The 22,274-nt window shown below is 41.0% G+C and overlaps 1 protein-coding gene and 1 long non-coding RNA gene across 5 annotated transcripts in view; one reads left to right on the forward strand and one right to left on the reverse strand.

The window, feature by feature from the left end:
* The window catches only part of PDE4D (phosphodiesterase 4D), a 1,096,073-nt gene that overhangs the window by 354,750 nt on the left and 719,049 nt on the right, over nucleotides 1–22,274 (reverse strand). The gene's annotated exons all lie outside the window — the stretch shown is intronic.
* Nucleotides 4,745–22,274, forward strand: part of LOC141987340 (uncharacterized) — a 130,388-nt gene continuing 112,858 nt past the window's right edge. Inside the window, exon 1 of the long non-coding RNA XR_012639502.1 lies at nucleotides 4,745–4,878. This is a non-coding gene — a long non-coding RNA (uncharacterized LOC141987340). The remainder of the gene's footprint in view (nucleotides 4,879–22,274) is intronic.

The following is a 22,274-nucleotide window of genomic DNA, read 5'->3' on the forward strand; positions in this document are numbered from 1 at the left end:
AAAGTCTCATGTAGATCAACACCACGCTGAGATCTTCACATGACCAGGAGATGAGCAAACAATGACCTGTCTGTGGCTAGCTCTGTAATAGCCCCTGCCACCTTCACTCTGTCTTTGCATTTGAGCACAGATTTAGTCTGTTTTTCTTGAATGGAGCCTATTCATAGATGGACCTGGGATAATTATTTGGGTTTTGAAGGTTTTATACAAGTTATAACCCAAAGTATCCATTCAACTGACATTGTTAGCTATCTCATCTGAAGTCTGCTTTTTTCATGATATTAATGACTCCAGTCTGTCATATACAAATAGGCTGCCAATATGAGTAAGCTCCTCCTGTAGCTTAAGTTTAACTCTTTTTGGCATTTAACAGCACCTAATGATGATGGCACTTGATTGCTTCTGGGGAAGTCATCCCAGCTATGCTTAATGTCTCATTCAAGATTCAGTGGAATTCTGGGGATGTAAGGAAAAACTAGGAAAGAGCAATTGGATGGAGTGGTATGTGCACCAATGACTTTTCATTGCTCTATTTTCATGTTCTAAAGCTGCATCTGAACCAAGTGCACAGAAGGGAACAACCCAATTTGCTTTTTGAAATTCTGCCCATATGTCTGGGTCAGACTTTTCTACACCTCTTGTTTCAGCACAGTATCAGGCAATAATTGCAGGGTAGTTAGTTAAATCCAAAGCAAAAAAGTATTTCAGGAGGTCTTATAGTGGTGTGAGGTGCAAATTCCAATTAGCAGTCCTGACAGAGCGAATTAAGAGCAGCAAAGACTCAATTATCTTCCTGCATCCCTGCATCATTCTGAAAGCTCCCTGATGCTTGATATACTTGTTTTCCAAGGAAGGATGGTCTTGTGGTAAGGCAATTGAATACTACTCTAGAAAACTGGATTCTGTCCTTGCCTTTCCTACAGATTTCCTATTTCATGTTGGACAAGTCACCTAAACCACAGGTGGATATTAACAGTTTTCCTTATTTTCTGGGTATCCAACTTGAGACACCTTTGGCATTTGATTTACAGAGTTGCTGAGCAGTCACAATTGCAGCTGAAGTCAATGAGAGCTATGCTCAGAACAAGTAAAGTGCTATAAATGTAAGTTGAAAACTCAGGCCATAGACACCTTAAATTGAGCACCCAACATTAATGGACACTTTTGACATTAATGCCTCTGTGCCCCAGTTCCCATCTGTAAAAGGTGAACAATACCACTTTACTTCACAGGAATATTGTGAAGATAAACTCATTAATATTTGCTAAGCACTGAGATACTAGAACACAGAAAGTCCATGAGGAAATTAATAAGTCAGTATTCAGAGCAGTGTTTGAACAGTGTTGAATGATATGTAGTAAAAAATAGGGCTGTCAATCACAGTTAACACATGTGATTAACTCAAAAAAATTAACTGTGATTTAAAAAATTAATCGCAATTAATTGCACTGTTAAACAATAGAATGCAAACTGAAATTTATTAAATATTTTTGGATGTTTTCTACATTTTCAAATACAATGATTTCAATTACAACACAGAATACAAAGTGTACAGTGCTCACTTTATATTTATTTTTGATTAAAAATATTTGCACTGTAAAAAACAAAAAAAATAGTATTTTTCAATTCACCTAATACAAGTATTGTAGTGCAATGTTTTTATCATGAAAGTTGAATTTACAAACGTAGAATTATGTACAAAAAAGTAACTGCATTCAAAAATAAAACAATGTAAAACTTTAGAGACTACAAGTATACTCAATCCTAATTCAGCCAACCACTCAGACAAACAGGTTTGGTTAAAATTTGCAGGAGAGACTGCTGCCTGCTTCTTGTTTACCATGTCACCTGAAAGTGAGAACAGGCGTTCGCATGGCATTTTTGTAGCCGGTGTTGCAAGGTATTCACATGTCAGATATGCTAAACCTTTGTATGCGCCTTCATTCTTCGGCCACCATTCCAGAAAACATGCTTCCATGCTGATGATGCTCATTAAAAAAATCATGTGTTAATTACATATGTGACTGAACTCCTTGGAGGAGAATTGTATGTCTCCTGCTCTGTTGTATCTCTCCTGCTCTGCATTCTGCCATATATTTCATGTCATAGCAGTCTCGGATGGTGATCCAGCACATGTTCATTTTAAGAACACGTTCACAGCAGATTTGACAAAACGCAAAGAAGGTACCAATATGAGATTTCTAAAAATAGCTACAGCACTCAACCCAAGGTTTAAGAATCTGAAGTGCCATCCAAAATCTGAGAGGGACGAGGTGTGGAGCAAGCTTTCAGAAGACTTAAAAAAGCAACTCTCAGATATGGAAAATACAGAACCCGAACCACCAAAAAAGAAAATCAACTTCTGCTGGTGGCATCTGACTCAGATGATGAAAATGAACATGCGTCGGTCCGCTCTGCTTCGGATTGTTACCAAGCAGAACCCATCATCAGCATGGACGGATGTCCTCTGGAGTGGTGGTTGAAGCATAAAGGGACATATGAATCTTTAGCACATCTGGCACGTAAATACATTGTGGCACCTGCTACAATAGTGCTATGTGAATGCCAGTTCTCACTTTCACGTGAAATTGTAAATAAGAAGTGGGCAGCATTAGCTCCTGCAAATTGTAACCAAACTTGTTTGTCTGAGCGATTGGATGAAGTAGGACTGAGTGGACTTGCAGGCTCTAAAGTTTTACTTGTTTTATTTTTGAATGCAGTCTTTTTTTGTACATAATTCTACATTTGTAAGTTTAACTTTTATGCTAAAGAGACTGCACTATAGCACTTGTATCAGGTGAATTGAAAAACACTATTTCTTTTGTTTTCTTTATTACAAGTATTTGCACTGTAAAACTAGATATAAAATGAGCACTGTACACTTTGTATTCTGTGTTGTAACTGAAATCAATATATTTGACAATGCAGAAAACATCCAAAATATTTAAAGAAATGGTATTCTATTATTGTTTATGTGACGTGGGATTTACATGAACTTGTGATCATATAGATCACTGTTGCAACCAAGGTCCGATAGTTGCACCAAATCTTGTACAAAGGAGGTCAAGTAAGGTGTCTATGGAAAGGTTGTAATTTTCTAGTTATGATTATGCTGTCTGTATGTGTGTATCATTTTTGTATTTGAAGTTATGAATATTGGCTAGGTACCTGTAACTCCATGTGTTTGATTCTAAGTAGCATCAGTGAAGCATTTGGTCAGCTTCTTGAGAAAGGACTATTATGAGTAAGTGCCCAATCAAGAAACATTTAGCTGACAATGGACTTTGGGAGATGCCAATCCACATTTGAGCTTTCCTGGGAACGTTCAAACTAACATGTAAACAATGGTATCGGCCTGCAAAAAGCTGAAACATTCATAGACATGTGACTTGCCCAGGTGGCTACAAACTCCATCTTGTTGCTGTGATTTTGCACAGAAGAACAAAGGGGTTTCCGCCCACAAGAGAGAGAATATAAAAGGCCCTGGAAGCCTCTCCATTTTGTCTTCAGCTGGCTCAAGAGATGGCCTCTCCACCCCAAAGAGATGCCTGAAAGAAACTGGAACAAAGGACTGTAACTATAGGGGTGTGAGTGATTGCTGGACCCAGGCCATAAACCACAAAGTTGGTCTGAAAAGGATTGGGCCCAGACTAGGAAGGAGTCCAGTCTGTGAAAGAAGCTTATTGGAATATCTCAGAAGGTGAGGTTTACTTGTATTCAGTTTCTTAATGTATTAGGCTTAGACTTGCATGTTTTGTTTGATTGTGTTTGGTAACTGACTTTGTTCTGTCTGTTATTACTTGAAACCACTTAAATCCTACTTTTTATACTTAATAAAATCACTTTTGCTTATTAATTAACTCAGAGTAAGTAATTAATACCTGGGGGAGCAAACAGCTGCACATCTCTCTCTATCAATATTATAGAGGGCGGACAATTTATGAGTTTGCCCTGTATAAGCTTTATACAGAATAAAACGGATTTGGATCCCATTGGGAGCTGGGTGTCTGGGTGCTGGAGACAGGAGCACTTCTTAAGCTTTTTTCAGTTAAGTCTGCAGCTTTTGGGGGCATGGTTCAGACCCTGGGTCTGTGTTGCAGCACGCATGCGTGTCTGGCTCAACAAGGCAGGGTTCTGAAGGCCCAAACTGGCAGAGAAAACGGGCTCAGAGGTAGTTTCAGCACGTCAGGTGACAGTCCCCAGGAGGTCTCTGTGACTGAATCCATCACAGTTTAACAGTGTGATTAATTGTGATTAATTTTTTTAATCATGATTAATTTTTTAAATTACTTGACAGCCCTCGTTAAAAAGGATACAATGGAATAGTGAATAGCTGCATATTCAGTGAATACCATCCATCCCATGCACTTAATGAGTCTGGGTCCTGTGGAAAAATAATATGTGATCACGTAATTAAGACTATCATAAAGTGTTTGCACAAGGAGACTGAATTAAGGTTGAATTAACCTTAAGTCTGGCATTTCGTAATTTTTCAGTATTGATTTTGTAACCTTACCACTTTTAATGTAGCTTTGCGTATGCAATGTGAAATATTTCAGGTGTTAAAGGAGTCTGGATTTTTGTAGACCAAGAAAATATTTTAAAAGGAATGTTTCCATATTAAAACAAACAAAAGGGTTGTTCCTTTATCCTGGACTTTAAACATCAGGTTTTGAACTATTGCAATTGCTTTACATCAGGTTTTGAACTATTGCAATTATGACACATCTCTTTGTGCTGCAACAGTCACATTGTTTGAAATGCTACGTGAAACATATCAGGACTTCTGATCTCTGTTGGACCTGAACTTTGGTTATAATATAGAAAATTGTGCACCGACTTTCCACTGAAATCACTAGAGAACCTGCTTTTACACAGGTAAAGCTTCTGAATTTCTTCTGTGGTATTTTGACAGGTATGCTATTATGGTGTTCTTTTCAAACAAAAGAATTGCATTACTTCTTTTGTAGGAAGTATTGTGGGGTAGAGTTTCCTTTCCCTTTTCAAAGCTTTGAAAGTAATTAGTGGTTTAGTCTTTCATTCCTCATAGGTAATGAATATATCTGCATTTGGAATATGTCTATAACTGCTATACATTTTAATTTTCAACAAGATAAAACAAAAAAACAATGCCATCCTGTAGCAAATCATTCTGAATATACAAATGGCTTAATTATACCAAATGAGTGACTGCTTTCCAGGGTAAGTTACAGAGCAGAAATGAGGGGAAACAATGCATTTCACCCTGTGTTTGCACAAATTATTACTTCACACCTTAGCCAAATTTAATCAGCATGTGTTGAAATTTTCTACATAAGTGAGGAGAAAGATACAAACTAAGCCATTATCTCACTTTCGTAGCTTTAAACATTCACTCATTTACTGTAATGCCTAAGTAAACATCATTGAAAAGCTTTGACACAAAAGACTATTGTGGCTCAAGGTGGGGGAACTTCAGACCTGGAATTTCAAATCCACTCAAACATGTGGCTTCTATAAGGGCTGAATTAAAGGGCACTGGATTTCTGGAAGCTAGTCATTCATTGTACTAAATGATCATTACATCACCAGAAGAAACTGTTTGCTGATGTGCAATGCTCGTACTTTTGGGATTAGAAAAGCTAGAGATGAGCCCTACCAGCATGAACACTATAGAATGCTTTCACTATACATAGCTTTTCTATCACCCCTTGCTGGCCAAGTGGGGTGCTGCAGGCACTCCCTGCCTCAATTTCCTCTCCTCTCCTAAGGTGTTCTGTCTCTCCAGGGATTCACATGGCTCAGCCCTCCAGCTGGGTCACTCTCAACATTCAGTCTCTTTTTGGGTAATAAAAGTCCAAACAAACCAAAAGTATTTTTGTCCGACAACTGGACTCCTCTTCAGCCCTCCCTCAGGGTTCAGTTCCCAATCCCTTATGGGTTACCTTTCAGTCTCTGTGGCTCAGGAATAGAGCCTTGACTCCTAGGCTCCTTCCCTGGAGTCTCCTCACGGTCTCAGCCCCTCTAGGTTACCTTTCCCTCTTCTATGCTCTGGGATACGGTGCTGACTCACAGGATACTTCCCTGGAGTCCTTCCAGACCTTGCTTCACAGCCTTCCACAGGAGCCACACTTGCTCCTGCTTCCTCAGGTTCCTTTCTTCAAGCTGAGTTTTCTTAGCTCTTTTAAAGAAATCACTCCACCGACTAAGACCAGTCCGGGAGGGGACAGGTAGCTAATCTGGCACAGATGTGGGTCAGCCCAGCTATCCTTAAACAGCCAGCCAACTCATGACATATGGATTGAAAGTAGCCTTGTGCATGCTCTCCAGGCAAAGACAGTCATCCCCTCCCCCCCCGCCCCCCCCCCCGGCCAGGAATATTAAGATAGCTAGGGTAGGAGGGAAGGACTCAATATCTCAGCGGATAATTTTGCCAGTGGGGAGACTAGATGTTTAAAGAAACTCATTCCAAACTCCCTAAGGCAGACCCAGGGAGGTCACTTAAGATACATCTACACTGTAAAAAAACAAAAGTGTGGCAGTGAGTCTCAAAGCTTGGATCAACTGACTTGGGTTCATGGAGTTCACGCTACAGGGCTAAAAATAACAGTGTAGGTGTTCCCACTTGGGCTGGAGAATGGGCTTTGAGACCTGGCAAGGGGGGGGTCTGGCACCATGCCAGAACTTGTCAGCTTCCAGAAGAGGGGTGATGAACGGGCACCTCCTTGCTTGTTTATGTAGTGCTTTGCCAGTAGGTTGTCTGTTTAGATCAGCATGGTGGAAATTCACAGAACAGGTACAAATATCATACAAGCTAGTCTAATGGCTCGGAGTTTTGGGACATTTATGTGAATTTCCTAGACCCCTTGGGACCAGGTCCTTAATATCCTTCTCCTGAGTTTTGTATTTATACTTCTTTCAATGTGTAGATCCCTAACAACTGCAGCATGCCCTTAAATCTTCAAGCAAATGGAACACTTCATTGTTCTGCTACTAAAGATCTCTATCCTTTCAAAGGGCAGGCCCTCCAAAGTGGATGTACTTCTTTCTTTGAGAACGTTGGATGCTGCTCATGGTTATGGCCATAGCTCTCAACCTTGTGGCTGTGTCGAACACATCCACAGCCACTTGTAAAGCCATTTTCACAACCACCTGACCCTCTGTCATTATACTGTTCACTTTCTCACTATTCTCCTGTGGAATCTTGACCAAGATTCTTTCCCAGGTGTAGTAGATATATTTTGTGAATGGGGCCTGCTAGTTTGCAACTTGGAGCTGTAATGAGGTGGAGGAGCATGACTTGTGTCTGAAGAGGCCCAGTTTATGAGGGTCATTTTCCTTCGGGGTGACCTTGGTAGACATGGACATCTCTTGCACTACAGATACCATCAAAGACTCTGGATTTGGATGGGCACAGAAATGTTGAAAGCCCTTGGTGTGATCTGGTACATCTTTTCAACTTGTTTAGCTGTGGATGGAAGAATGGATGGGTCTACAAAAGTTCCTTTGCCAGCTCAAATATGCCCTCATTGAACAAAAAGGTGATCTTGGCCAAGGTCAGTATATCAAAGAGCTTGTGAGACTTTTCCTGGATCATCTTGGTTTCAATGTCTGGGGTCTCTCCAATCCAGTACAGGATGCCCTAGAACACCCTGAAATCATCAACCACCGGTCTCAGGGTAGCTGGTGTCACTGTTCATCTGGCAATAACTATGACTCTTTTGGAGGGTCAGCGGTTGCTGCTCTCCCTCTATTGTTGCCTCGAGCTTCTTCTGGAAGCCAACGTTCAGCTCCAGTATGGGAAGCGTCTTCCTTATGTGTAGGAAGGGGATTTGCTCCAGGATAAGTGATGACGGTCGCCAATATGGCCAAGGGAATGTAGTAAAGATACAGGACAGGTTGAGGATGGCTGGCCTAGTGCCACTCATGTCTTGATGCCTCACTTGAGGTAGGGCCCGTAAATGGAGGGCTTCCAGTACCCTCCCCAAAGTCAGTTTCCAAAGGTAGTGGAGAGGGGTCCTTACTTGATGTCATCAAAATGAATAGGTCAGTGAAGGCAATGAAGAGTATACTTTCTCAAATGCTGGTGCCTTAGAGTGTTATGGTCCAAGAGCCTGGAAATGGTCTCAATGCAAAGGTTGACTTGGGAGAGGATATTAACTCCTCCTTTAGGATGTAGTTCAATCCCTTGCTGGATTCAGCCACTGTACCAATGTCAATGCCTGAGTTGGCACTGGGTCACCCCATCCCTATTTGGTGCCAATGATATGCCTTGCGTCTCCATTCTTAAAAGTGGTGGAGTACTTGGAGGCTCTATCTTTGGAGGAATGGTATTTGTGGTCCCTATTATGGGATGATTCCACATGATGTTTGGAGCTATGTTCATGCTCCATCTGTCTCTGCTTCTAGGTATGGCTGTTTGGTATCAGGGGCACAGATGCCAGGTGTGTCACTATCGGGGCCAGAATTGAGGCTGTCCGTGCCAAAGCTGCTGTTTTCATGTGTGGTGGGGCGGCTGCCCCACACAGGGAGAAGAAGGGGTTAAAAGCAGCACCAGGAAGGCTGTGCAGAATGCACTAATCAGGAAAGGGCTTACTGAGCCCACCAATAGAGGGAAGGCTTGCAGGAACAGCCAGTCAGGGCCGGTGAGGGCATATATAAAGGGCTGCTCAGGGAAGGGAGTCTCTCCCTGGAAGGCAAGGGAGAGGACTGGCTGCCAGAAGAAGTGCCATAGATAAAGCAGTGCTGGGCAGGGGCAGCAAAGTGCAAGGGTGCTGGCTGACCACTACCAAGCTGGGGCCTTGCTACAAGGGCTGAGAGGGTGCTAGGGGTCTGGGGGAAGTGGCCCGGGGAAAAGAGGCAGCAGTTTGGAGGAGGGCAGTAAGTGGCTGCCGGCTATAGGGTCCCTGAGTCGGGACCCAGAGTAGCGGGTGGGCCTGGGTCTCCCCCCCCACACCCCGTTGAACCTCACTTGCCAATGAGGAGAGTGGCCTGTATCCAGACTGCAGTTTGCCCCTGAAGCGAGGGGCTGGACCTTGGACTGCAGTTGGCCATTGAGGCAAGTGGCGGAACTAAGGAGGGATGGTCCCCCAGAAGGGAAGAGTACTGAGTGGGGCACAGCAAGAGGGCTGTATCCAGAACAGGACACCACGGTCCGGGAAGCGATGTGCGTTCCAGAAATGGAGGTGAGAATGACGATGGGTCAGACACCACTTGACGAGGGTACTCCAGCGAAACAAGAGCTAATTCCCAGGATAGCCAGCAGGAGGCACCACAGCGGTGAGTCCCGCCCCACTACAGTCTGGTTGAAGGCATCAGTGTGGGCATTGCTGGTGTTCTTTTTGCCTTCTTCTTGCAGATCGTGGAGTAGGGTGTTTGCTTGTAAGAGCCCTGGCTGATGATGACTTCTTCAATTACAGTCTGGTGGTTACTGCTTGCTCAGGGTAAGCAGGGACCCAGAGGCACATGAGATGCATACGCCGCTACAGTGAGATCCACATGGACACGACTGGAAAAAGGCTAATGTAGTGCACATCTTTAAAAAAGGGAAGGAGCAGGATCCTAGGAACTACAGGCCAGTCAGCCTCACCTCAGTCCCTGGAAAAATCATGGAGCAGGTCCTCAAGGAATCAATTCTGAAGCACTTAGAGGAGAGGAAAGTGATCAGGAACAGTCAGCATGAATTCACCAAGGGCAAGTCATGCCTGACTAATCTAATTGACTTCTATAACGAGATAACTGGCTCTGTGGATGAGGGGAAAGTGGTGGACGTGTTGTTCCTTGACTTTAGCAAAGCTTTTGACACGGTCTCCCATAGTATTCTTGCCAGCAAGTTAAAGAAGTATGGGCTAGATGAATGGACTATAAGGTGGATAGAAAGCTGGCTAGATTGTCGGGCTCAACGGGCAGTGATCAATGGCTCCATGTCTAGTTGGCAGCCACTATCAAGTGGAGTGCCCCACGGGTCGGTCCTGGGGCCAGTTTTGTTCAATATCTTCATAAATGATCTGGAGGATGGTGTGGATTGCACCCTCAGCAAGTTTGCAGATAACACTAAACTGGGAGGAGAGGTAGATACGCTGGAGGGTAGGGATAGGATACAGAGGGACCTAGACAAATTAGAGGATTGGGCCAAAAGAAATCTGATGAGGTTCAACAAGGACAAGTGCAGAGTCCTGCACTTAGGACGGAAGAACCCAATGCACTGCCACAGACTAGGGACCGAATGGCTAGGCAGCAGTTCTGAGGAAAAGGACTTAGGGGTTACAGTGGACGAGAAGCTGGACATGAGTCAGCAGTGTGCCCTTGTTGCCAAGAAGGCCAATGGCATTTTGGGATGTATAAGTAGGGGCATTGCCAACAGATCGAGGGACGTGATTGTTCCCCTCTATTCAACATTGGTGAGGCCTCATCTGGAGTACTGTGTCTCGTTTTGGGCCCCACACTACAAGAAGGATGTGGAAAAATTGGAAAGAGTCCAGCGGAGGGCAACAAAAATGATTCGGGGACTGGAACACATGAGTTATGAGGAGAGGCTGAGGGGACTGGGATTGTTTAGTCTGCAGAAGAGAAGAATGAGGGGGGATTTGATAGCTGCTTTCAACTACCTGAAAGGGGGTTCCAAAGAGGATGGATCTAGACTGTTCGCAGTGGTAGCTGATGACAGAACAAGGAGTAATGGTCTCAAGTTGCAGTGGGGGAGGTTTAGGTTGGATATTAGGAAAAACTTTTTCACTAGGAGGGTGGTGAAACACTGGAATGGGTTACCTAGGGAGGTGGTGGAATCTCCTTCCTTAGATATTTTTAAGGTCAGGCTTGACAAATCCCTAGCTGGGATGATTTAGTTGGGGATTGGTCCTGCTTTGAGCAGGGGGTTGGACAAGATGACCTCCTGAGGTCCTTTCCAACTCTGATATTCTATGATTCTATGATATTCAAAGAACACTTTTAAATCAATTGGAAAGGGTGTAATCAGCATCTTTTGCCACCTCATAAAAGCAAACAGAATGTTGGGAGTCATTAAGAAAGGGATGGATAATAAGACAGAAAATATCACATTGCCTCTATATAAATCAATGGTATGCCCACATCTTGAATACGGCACGCAGATGTGGTCACCTCATCTCAGAAAAGATATATTGGAATTGGAAAAGGTTCAGAAAACAGCAACAAAAATTATTAGGGGTATGGAACTTCTGCCATATGAGGAAAAGTTAATAAGGCTGGGACTTTTCAGCTTGGAAAAGAGAAGACTAAGGGGGGATATGATAGAGGTTTATAAAATCATGACTGGTGTGGAGAAAGTAAATAAGGACATGTTATTTACTCCTTCTCATAACACAAGAACAAAGGGTCACCAAATGAAATTAACAGGCAGCAGATTTAAAACAAACAAAAGGAAGTATTTTTTCCACACAATGCAGAGTCAACCTGTGGAACTCCCTGCCAGAGGATGTTGTGAAGGCCAAGACTATAACAGGATTAAAAAAAGAACTAGATAAGTTCATGGAGGATAGGTTCCATCAATGGCTATTAGCCAGGATAGGCAGGGATGGTGTCCCTAGGGGGGAGGGATAGCTCAGTGGTTTGAGCATTGGCCTGCTAAACCCAGGGTTGCAAGTTCAATCCTTGAGGGGGCCATTTAGGGATCTGGGGCAAAAACTGGGGATTGGTTCTGCTTTGAGCAGGGGGTTGGACTAGATGACCTCCTGAGGTCCCTTCCAACCCTGATATTCTATGATTCTAAGCTAGGAATGGGCGACAAGGGATGGATCACTTGATGATTACCTGTTCTGTTCATTCCTTTTGTGGCACTTGGCATTGGCCACTGTCGGAAGACAGGATGCTGGGCTAGATGCACCTTTGGTCTGACCCGGTATGGCCGTTCTTATGTTCTCATTGTTCACTTCTCTAAATCATTAATACATTAAACAACAGCAGTTTTAGTACAGAACCTTAGAACCATCCCTTTGTTAACATTTTGCCATGGTGAAATTTGAACCTTTACGCCTATTTTTTGTGTTCTACATCTTTGCAAGTTTCTAATCCAAGACAAGACTTTCTCTAAAACCTATAGATCTTGCGAGTGACTTTATCAAAGGTCTTTTGAAAGTCCAAATAATCTGGTTCACCTTTAGTCACAATTTTTTGGACGTGCCCAAAGAATTCTAGAGGATCAGAAGCAGAGTGATTTTTCTTTGCAGAAGTTGTGCGGGTTTGATAGGGCACTAGTTTGGGTGTCAGGAGAAATGGATTTATTTCTGGATCTACTTTTAACCTGCTTTGTGACCTTGGGTAAGATGCGTCACATTTCTCTTCCTGAGTTCACCCATCTGTAAAAATGGGGATTATTATACTCTCCTGTGGGGAAAAAAAACTTGCAGATCAAAGTATAACAGTACTATATAAGAACTATGTATTTCTATTTTTATGCCACATTCAGCTAGGTGTTTCATAATCCCCTATTGTTTCAACCAGGTTTCCTGGTCTGCAATTCCCAGTAGAACATTTACTGATTTTTTTAATGCAGTTGCTTCCCTCTGGTATACTACCCAGCTGATATTAATTAGACTGTTGTTGTTAAAAGCTTGGCCTCTTCATTCTTAAATGCTTTCAGAGCATCCAAATCTTGACAAGTTGTTACTTTTTATCTGTTTGTTCCAGCAACTTCTCTTTTGACACTTCAGTCTCTCACATAACCTTCCCTTTATTCCTTGAAAAAGGCAGAGCTTGGATAAGGGTCCTCTGTGAGAAATCTGATGCAGAGAAGTCATATAGGGCAGGAGACTTCAAGGTACTGAGCACTCTAGGTTTGATCCAGCAAAATACTTAGAAACATGCTTAACTTTAAGCTCCCATTAATGGGACTTCTCACTTACTTATAATTAAGCATCAAGTTAAGAGTTTAACTGGAGCAAGTAAAAGTGCTCAGCACCTTGCATGATCTTAATGTACTTATTCTTTTTAATCTCCCAATCCAGTGTCCATTAGAGTCATTGGACAGCCTCCCATTGACTTCAGGCCCTAATTTGATCTGTAAATCGCCCAGTAGTCCAGCAGGTCCATAGATCCTCTTACAGGTTTCCTCATTCTAATATACTTAAAGAATTTCTTATTATTTGTTTTCATGTCTTTAGCTATTTGCTCTTCAAATTGCCACTTAGACTACCAAAGTTTGTGTGCCTTTCTGTTGGTCTCTTTAGAGTCAATAAATTACATATGGATTCACAATTCAATGCCACTGCAAGCAAGGTAAATATGGAACGTGGGATATTCTATATACCAAGTATGCAGAGACTGCTTGTAAAAACTGGAGGTAATTCTGATATTTAATAAGCCCTGTGCAAGGGTGCACTTTAATGCAATTTTGAGCTCTTCAATTATAAAAAGCAATCTGGAGAAAATATAAAAGACAACTATAATTTTAAAGAAACATAGACAAGTTAAAAAGGTGGGTTTTTTCATGCACTTATTTTTTCATTTTCAGGTACTTTCTGGTTCTGTACAAGACTGGAGACTCTATATAAAAAAGGGTGGTCTCATAATTTTTTTTCTGGTCCTACCAGAATGTGGAAGAACTAGAAATCTCAGGAGAAATTATAAATTATAACGTTTTTCAGTTTTATAAACTTCATAAAACAACTTCTTGGCACTTTACAAATATTAATCCTAAGAACTAACGCTCACAGAACCGACAAAGTAGATATTATCCATTGCAGTAGCCAGCAGCCACAGTCATGCATTGCAGAGGGTAGAGGGTAACCACAGCCATGATTTTGACTTTGGTGGTCTCATGGTTTGAGGAAAGAGCAGCGCCTGTACTCTCTGACCCATCTGGCAGAAACGATTTAGCTGTATTTAGAGAAGGATTACTCCCTTCACATTAGTTTCAGAATTTTAACAAGTGGCGGTTTCCAAAATTCCCCTCCAGTGCATTGGTGTTTCCTGTCTGCTAGAGTACCAAGCTCAGTTATCCCTCTAAACTGGCCCTCTCCATAGAGTGTTGCTTATTGCGGGGGGAGTTTCTGAATAAACTGAATGGTATTAAGGTATGGTACAGATATTAAATATACAGTACAGGACCACAACTTTTGCTAATCAGGTGAGCTAACATAAACATGTGATGATAGCTATTTATGTATTTGTGATTTGAATTGGGGGTTTAAAATCTATCTCAGCTGCAGTGTAAAAACGCAGGTATATTTCCTTTCCTGCTGCCATCTGCTGTTATCTCACACTGTGACAGCTTTTCCTTAATTATCTCAACTCGTTTGCTCAATACCAGAACTTATGCCAGTTCCATCTCCCACAGATATAGAAATTTTACTCCTATGACAGCTTTTTAGGAGACCTATTCTTCCTTTTATCTGGTGAACAACTTCTTTCAGTGTTTGGTTTCGAGATCTGCACAGCAGTGAAACACCTATTCCAAGATATTAGGCATGCAGAACGACTTGCCTCCACATTCCAATAAAAGCTTGCTGGGTGCCTAGACAACAAAAGTTAGATTTTGTTTTAAATAAAATATACAAGCTTTTAGGTCAATAAGATCCTGCTGCTAAATACATGATTTGCCTTTATTCTTTGTTTTTACAGAAAGAACAAGAGTTGTATACATTAAATTAGCTTTGCAAGGTACAGTTTAGAAAAACAGCAGTAGAACAAACAAGTTAATGCTATTAAAAGAATGGAACTTAAAAGCTAGCTAATCATTTCAGGTAAAACATCAATATTAAAAGAAAGACTGTTAAAAAAAAAAACCTCCAAAACACGGATGCATTTCCAAAGGGATCTCAATTGTGTCTACATTTGTAAACACACAGTTTAGTCTGAGCCATTTTTCAGCATTGTCATTTATAAGTGCAAATGATGGAACTTATATGCACAAGACCCAGTTGGACATAGTTTGTGCTCATAAATGAGATTCTACCCATGTAAATACTAACTTTTGCATACAAATAATTCTCAAAACTGAGTGAGAGTGATTTCTGCATGTGCAAACTGAGGGCCCTATTTATAAATTTGGCCTTTTGCTCATTTATCCCTCTTGGGGACATGAGAAAGTCATCCCCATGCCACAAAATTCAATCCCTTGCCTCATAATACTTAATAATAATAATAATACATAATAAAATATGGCCATGTTTAGCCTTGAGAAAAGAAGACCGAGCGGCAATAAACAGATAAGAGTTTTTAAGTATGTTAGGGGCTGCTATGAAGAGGACTGTGATCAATGCTTTTCCATATCCACTGAAGGGAGGACAAGCCTAAAGCCTAATTAATCTGCAGCAAGGGAGATTTAGGTTAGATAACAGGAAAACCTTTCTAGCTGTAAAGACAATTAAGCTCTGGAATAGACTTCCAAGGGAAGTTGTGGAATCCCCATCAGTGGAGGTTTTTAAGAAGAGATTAGACAAGCACCTGTCAGGGATAGTGTAGGTTTACTTGTTCCTGCCTCAGCACAGGGCACTGGATTTGATGACCTCCCAAGGTTCCTTCCAACCCTATATTTCTATGATTCTATGAAATACCTAGCTCTTATATAGCACTTTTCATCAGTAGTTTTCAAAGTGTTTTACAAAGGAGGTCACTATCATTATGTCTGAAGGGGATTTGACAATCCTCTTTCGAAGAAGCAACAATGGGAAATTACTTTCCATTCTGAAGATTGTCCACAAGTGATCACAAAGATCCCTTCTAATCTCACATAGATGCTCCTGGTTAGGAGGCTTTGTAAGGCTCAGATAAGGCATTACTATCAGTCAGGCAGCATTCCATATAAAAGGGATCAGTATGAACAGTGCAAATGTCAGGCCTATCTCTCACACCTAACTTCTGCCATATATGATCCCCTACAAGAAAAATAAATGGGGGAGAGGAGGGAAGATGGGGGAGAAGAAGAGATAAAGCAGCAGAAACTTTCACCGCAACAAACTGAAGAAAAGTCAGGAATCACTTCCCTCCCTTCAAAGATTCATATGAAATACAGTTTATTTTTTCAGCTTATAGGAAGAAAAAGATACAGTCGTCTCATTTCCCTTTATTGTATCAACATAATTATAAAATGATGCTGTTTATTGCAGTATTTGCCATTTTGCAATTAGAGAGAAAGCTTTTAAATTAATGAGCCAGCCAGCTACTTGGCTACGTCACCTGTACACTCTTCATTATACAAAGAGTAGATTATAGCAATAGGAATTACTTTGAAGAAACTATATAACAATTTACAGTGACATTTTTGATGAGCTCTCTTTCTCATCACTGGATTAGCCCCAGAAACTTCACTGAAAGACTAATTAACACTGCACTGCTCTCTGTAGATTATATAGTACAATACACCACAGAACTAATCTTTTTTCCTTACTTACTCTGATTTGCACTGCTGATATTGACAACTCTTATGTTCTGAAACCATGGTCTTGACTTACCAAATGGAAATGTTCAGAATTTCTGACATTTTCATTCTATATTATTTTCAGCCAATATTACTTTTCTTTTCCCCCCTGATGTTGTCAAAACAATTTTAATAGGCTTTTAATCGAAGTAAAGGTCAGTAGCACGCTCTTCCCTGAAAAAAGGAATGTATTGCCACTAAAATATCTGGGATATAAAATATATGAAAGGAATCACATCAGTCTCCTTAGCCTTCTTTTGCTTTTCTTTTATGCACCTGGAGTTTTATTAACTGGCAGAAAACAAACTCTTTTGATGCATGGTTCAATTAATCCTACCTATATTATAGACAGAAAGAGTAGTGGAAGTTTAGTTAAGGTTTAAAAAGGGTTCCATAATAACTTTCTGTTTTCACTGGTTCTTAACATCTTAAGAAATTCCCCCTTTTGGCCTGAAATTTTTGTTTGTTTTTTAAAATGATGAAACGGTTAATTAAGATGAAAAATATGTATACTTTTCCACATTACTATGAAAATGTCCCCTTGTTCTTCTGTTATCAGACAAGGAGAACTGAAGTTCCTATCTCCCTCCTATAAACCACCATTTTACATACTTGTATCATGCTTCCTATTATTCATCTCCTTTCCAAGGTAAACAATCACAGTCTTTTTAATCTCTCTTCATATGAAAGTTTTTCCATGCCATTAATCATTTTCATTGCCTTTCTCTGAATCCTCTCTAGTTCAGAAGTATTATTTTTGAGATGTGGTGACCAATACAGCACACATTATTTCAGATGAAGGTGCACTATATAATATAAATTCTCCATATTGTTCACCAGTACATTTCTTATGAAATCTAACATCTGGTTTGCTTTTTCAACTGCACCTGCAAACTAAGCAGAAGTTTCCATTGAGTTGTCTAAAATGACACCCAGTTCCCTTTCTTGAGGTGATACAGTTAATTTACAACCTACAGGTTACTAATCTATAATTCTCCAGATAACCCCTAGATTCTTTTACAAATTACATTTAAAAATCTACCTTAAAAAAACATTAAGGTGGTAAAGTCAAGCAGTCAAAAGTTAGGAAATGCCCCCCTAGTGCATATGCATTATGATACTGTTTTTAATTATGTGATCACATATTAATTTGTGCACAGTCTTCTTTGGGCTAAACCTCTCACTGGTTCTGTTCATAGGTTATTGTCATTCTTCTCCTCATCACTGACACCTCTTTATCTAGTTCCTGTGACAGCCTTGTTTCAGAAATTGCCTTGACCCTGGTCATTCGCAGACTGAACTAAATGCTGCTTCTTAAATATCATCTAGCAGGCTTGCTTCTTGGTCATGCATCTAGTTGCATGACCCTCTCCATCACAGTCCAATAAAAAGGGAAGAAACCCAGCACACATGGGTAGTCTGTGCTTCCCAATCCTCTTAAAAACCCTGCTCAGTCTGTGATGGACCCCCAAACAAAGTGTCCAGCATATATGAAATGGCAGAAGATGTTATGCACCTCAACATACACTATGCTAGGTCTTTTATATTAAAATGACCGCTATATCAATGTATGACAGGGACTCCAAACAATAAGAGAAACATCTGTTGCTGTGCTGTTACCAATTGTAATTCAAAGTAAACTGAAAAAAAATGTTGACTTTGCACCTATGTGATTAGGTAGGTATTTCAGCAAACTTAACAGCTCTGCTTGCAAGAGAAACTTGGATATTGTCCATAATTCTTTAGACTTCCAAAGTTTCATTAAATTTCATAAAATTTCATTAAATTTAAATTAAACCTGCTGCGTCTGCAGGTTTGGCCGATCGTGGCTCCCACTGGCTGCGGTTCGCCGCTCCAGGCCAATGAGGGCAGCGGGAAGCGGCACGGGCCAAGGGATGTGCTGGCCGCCCTTCCTGCAGCCCCCACTGGCCTTGAGTGGCAAACCGCGGCCAGTGGGAGCCACGATCGGCCGAACCTGCGGACGCGGCCGGTAAACAAACCGGTCCGGCCCGCCAGGGGCTTTCCCTGAACAAGCGGCAGACTGGCTTTGAGAACCACTGATCTAGTCCAACCCCCTGTTCAAAGCAGGATCAACCCCAACTAAATCATCCCAGTCAGGGCTTTGTCAAGCCGGACCTTAAAAATCTTTAAGGAAGGAAATTCCACCACCTCCCTAGGTAACGCATTCCAGTGTTTCACCACCCTCCTAGTGAAATAGTTTTTCCAAATATCCAACCTAGACCTCTCCCACTTCAACTTGAGACCATTGCTTCTTGTTCTGTCATCTGCCACCACTGAGAACAGCCTCGCTTCATCTTCTTTGGAACCCTCCTTCAGGTAGTTGAAGGCTACTATCAAATCCCCCCTCACTCTTCTCTTCTGCAGACTAAATAAACCCAGTTCCTTCAGCCTCTCCTTGTAAGTCATATGCCCCAGCCCCCTAATCATATTCATTGCCCTCCGCTGGACTCTCTCCAATTTGTCCACATTCTTTCTGTAGTGGGGGATCCAAAACTAGATGCAGTACTCCAGATGTGGCCTCACCAGTGCTGAATAGATGGGAATAATTACTTCCCTTGATCTGCTGGCAATGCTCCTACTAATGCAGCCCAATATGCCTTTAGCCTTCTTGGCAAAAAGGGCACACTGTTGACTCATATCCAGCTTATCGTCCACTGTAATCCCAAGGTCCTTTTCTGCAGAACTTCTGCTTAGCCAGTCAGTCTCCAGCCTGTAGCAGCGCATGGGATTCTTCCATTCTAAGTGCAGGACTCTGCACTTGTCCTTGTTGAACCTCATCAGATTTCTTTTGGCCCAATCCTCCAATTTGCCTAGGTCACTCTGGACCCTATCCCTACCCTCCAGCATATCTACCTCTCCCCCTAGCTTAGTGTCATCCGCGAACTTGCTGAGGGTGCTATCCGTCCCATCATCCAGATCATTAACGAAGATGTTGAACAAACCAGCCCCAGGACTGACCCCTGGGGCAATCCACTTGATACCTTTCAGAGTAGCAGGTGTGTTAGTTTGTATCCTCAAAAAGAAAAGGAGTACTTGTGGCACCTTAGAGACTAACAAATTTATTTGAGCATAAGCTTTCGTGAGCTACAGATCACTTCATCGGATGCATGCAGTGGAAAATACAGTGGGGAGATCTGATATACACAGAGAACATGAAACAATGGGTGTTACCATATACACTGTAACAAGAGTGATCAGGTAAGGTGAGCTATTACCAGCAGGAGAGAAAAAAAAAACCTTTTGTAGTGATAATCAAGGTGGGCCATTTCCAGCAGTTGACAAGAACATGTGAGGAACAGTAGGGGGGGAAATAAACATAGGGAAATAGTTTTACTTTGTGTAATGACACATCCACTCCCAGTCTTTATTCAAGCCTAATTTAATGGTGTCCAGTTTGCAAATTAATTCCAATTCAGCAGTCTCTCATTGGAGTCTGTTTTTGAAGTTTTTTTGTTGAAGAATTGCGACTTTTAGGTCTGTAATTGAGTGACCAGAGAGACTGAAGTGTTCTCCAACTGGTTTTTGAATGTTATAATTCTTGACGTCTGATTTGTGTCCATTTATTCTTTTACGTAGCACCCATTCTTTCATGTTCTCTGTGTATATCAAATCTCACTACTGTGTGCATCCGATGAAGTGAGCTGTAGCTCACAAAAGCTTATGCTCAAATAAATTTGTTAGTCTCTAAGGTGCCACAAGTACTCCTTTTCTTTCCACTTGATACCATCTGCCAACTAGACATGGAACCATTGATCACTACCTGTTGAGCCTGACGATTAAGCCAGCTTTCTATCCACCTTATAGTCCATTCATCCAATCCATACTACTTTAACTTGCTGGCAAGAATATTGTGTGAGACTTTATCAAAAGCTTTGCTAAAGTCAAGGTATCCCCCTGCTCCTCTATGGGCTGTTCATCCTGGCTGGACTAAACCTCCTATGGCACACCATAATCTCCATTCTTGCTGAGCATTATGGGAATCCCTAGGTGTGGCATATCATTGTAATTGTAGTCAGGGTGGGGAACTTGGCTTATAGAGGATGGGGGTACAAGGTAACCAAACTACAATTCCTATGAGGCACCATGGCTCCATATCTGAAACAAAATTTTAATGTTTTGGATGAAAACCCAAAACCAAGTTTTCAGGGGTTCATTTTTTGATGAAAAGTTACTATTTTCTGCACAAAGCATGCTTTGGGGAGTGGGGGAATAGCTTAGTCCAAATCTAATTTTTCACTGAAAAACTGTTTTGACAGAAGATTTCAACCAGCCAAAGTATCATTATCCCTTTCTTTTAGATGAGGAAACGGAGGCACAAAGAGGTGAAATGACTTGCTCTAGGTGAAAGAGCCAGAAACAGATTCTAGGTTTTCTGAGTCCTCCCAATCCAGTGCCCTATTCCCTCAACCACACAGTCTCCCAGATATCAATTATATTCCAAACTTTCAGAATGAAAAACAAAACTTCCTTTCCTTGATTAATTGTGATGCTAGTACAATGGAGAGAACTCAGTGACATCTGCTGTTCATCTAGGCAGCCAGCAGGTGCAAATGAATATTTCATGAACACTAGCTGTAATCTTCTATCTCCTTTCATCAATACCAGACAAATAAAAAAGCCTCCCTGTAACAGCAGAACTCTTCAGAAAGAAACTACAGGGGTACCTTAAAACTATTTGCAATCCTTACCCAATCAGGTAATGGCATTCTTCATTGTCATTGCCTTGTTTTTACCTCATTTGTTACACTTCAGGCAGGTACATAGGCATGGTACATTTTCTTTCAGCTTAATGAAGAATACAGAAAGTACTTACCTAGAAACAAAAACAGTAAAAAAAAGATGATTAAAATATGAAAAACATATTTCTGTTTTACACACTATTGGAAACACACACAACTCTTTTTGGAAGATATAAGGTGATAGCAAGACAGATTTTTTTTTATCACGTTATGAGACCTAAGGTTTTTTTATATCATTGTGGTAATTGAAAACAAATGAATTCAGCACTTGCATCACCTTTTTTAATTATTAAAATTATATACAAATTTCATCAACATTCTTCTTCCTTATATAAATACTTCACTAACTGGTCATTGTAAATAACAGATATTAAACATTTCAGCTAAATTTCTTAGTTTCAGATGTCATATGATTCGTTTTTCCAAATTGGATGATTCGTGTTACTAATCAATACATTTAGGATATTAACTATTGCACTATTTGAAGTATCCTATTTGAAATAAGCTATTGGCAAATATTCAAACAGTTGATCTGAAAGTTAGGTTTTTCTGAGTATTTATGCAAGTAAATCTTGAGTGTACAAATCTTCACAGAAAGCAAACAAAAAAGAATTGCAGAGGTAGTTATAGCTCTATTAGTTCAAACGTGTGTGTGTGTGTGTGTGTGTGTGTTTGTAAAATTCTGTCCAGTACTTGCTCAGTAGTAATAAACATACATGACCATATTAACACAGTATGTAAGGTACTGTAAACATTATACCTCCTCTAAAATGCATCCACTATTTAACAGCACACAACAACGTTGTAGAATAAAAACCTCTCTAGCAGTGCCACTGAGTTTCAAATATAGGCGTAGCATTTCCAATAACATTGACTTGAAAATGTCATTTGTGGATAGGTTGAATTCTCAGTTCAGAAATGAGTCTGAAGAATCTCATCAGAATTACAAGGCTGAATAAAAGGATATATTAAATGGCTGCTGGCCCACAGTAGCAGCCACTGTAACAAGAACCAATTCTCTCCACTCTCCTCCATCTAGCTGGCCTATCTTTAACCAGCTATCCAGACATCACAAAGATTGTCATTCTTTATTTCCTTCCTTTATATGGCCTGTCTTCCGCTACACATTCCAGGCCCTAGCC

Source organism: Natator depressus, chromosome 5, assembly GCF_965152275.1.
Source record: "Natator depressus isolate rNatDep1 chromosome 5, rNatDep2.hap1, whole genome shotgun sequence".
NCBI lineage: Eukaryota > Metazoa > Chordata > Testudines > Cheloniidae > Natator > Natator depressus.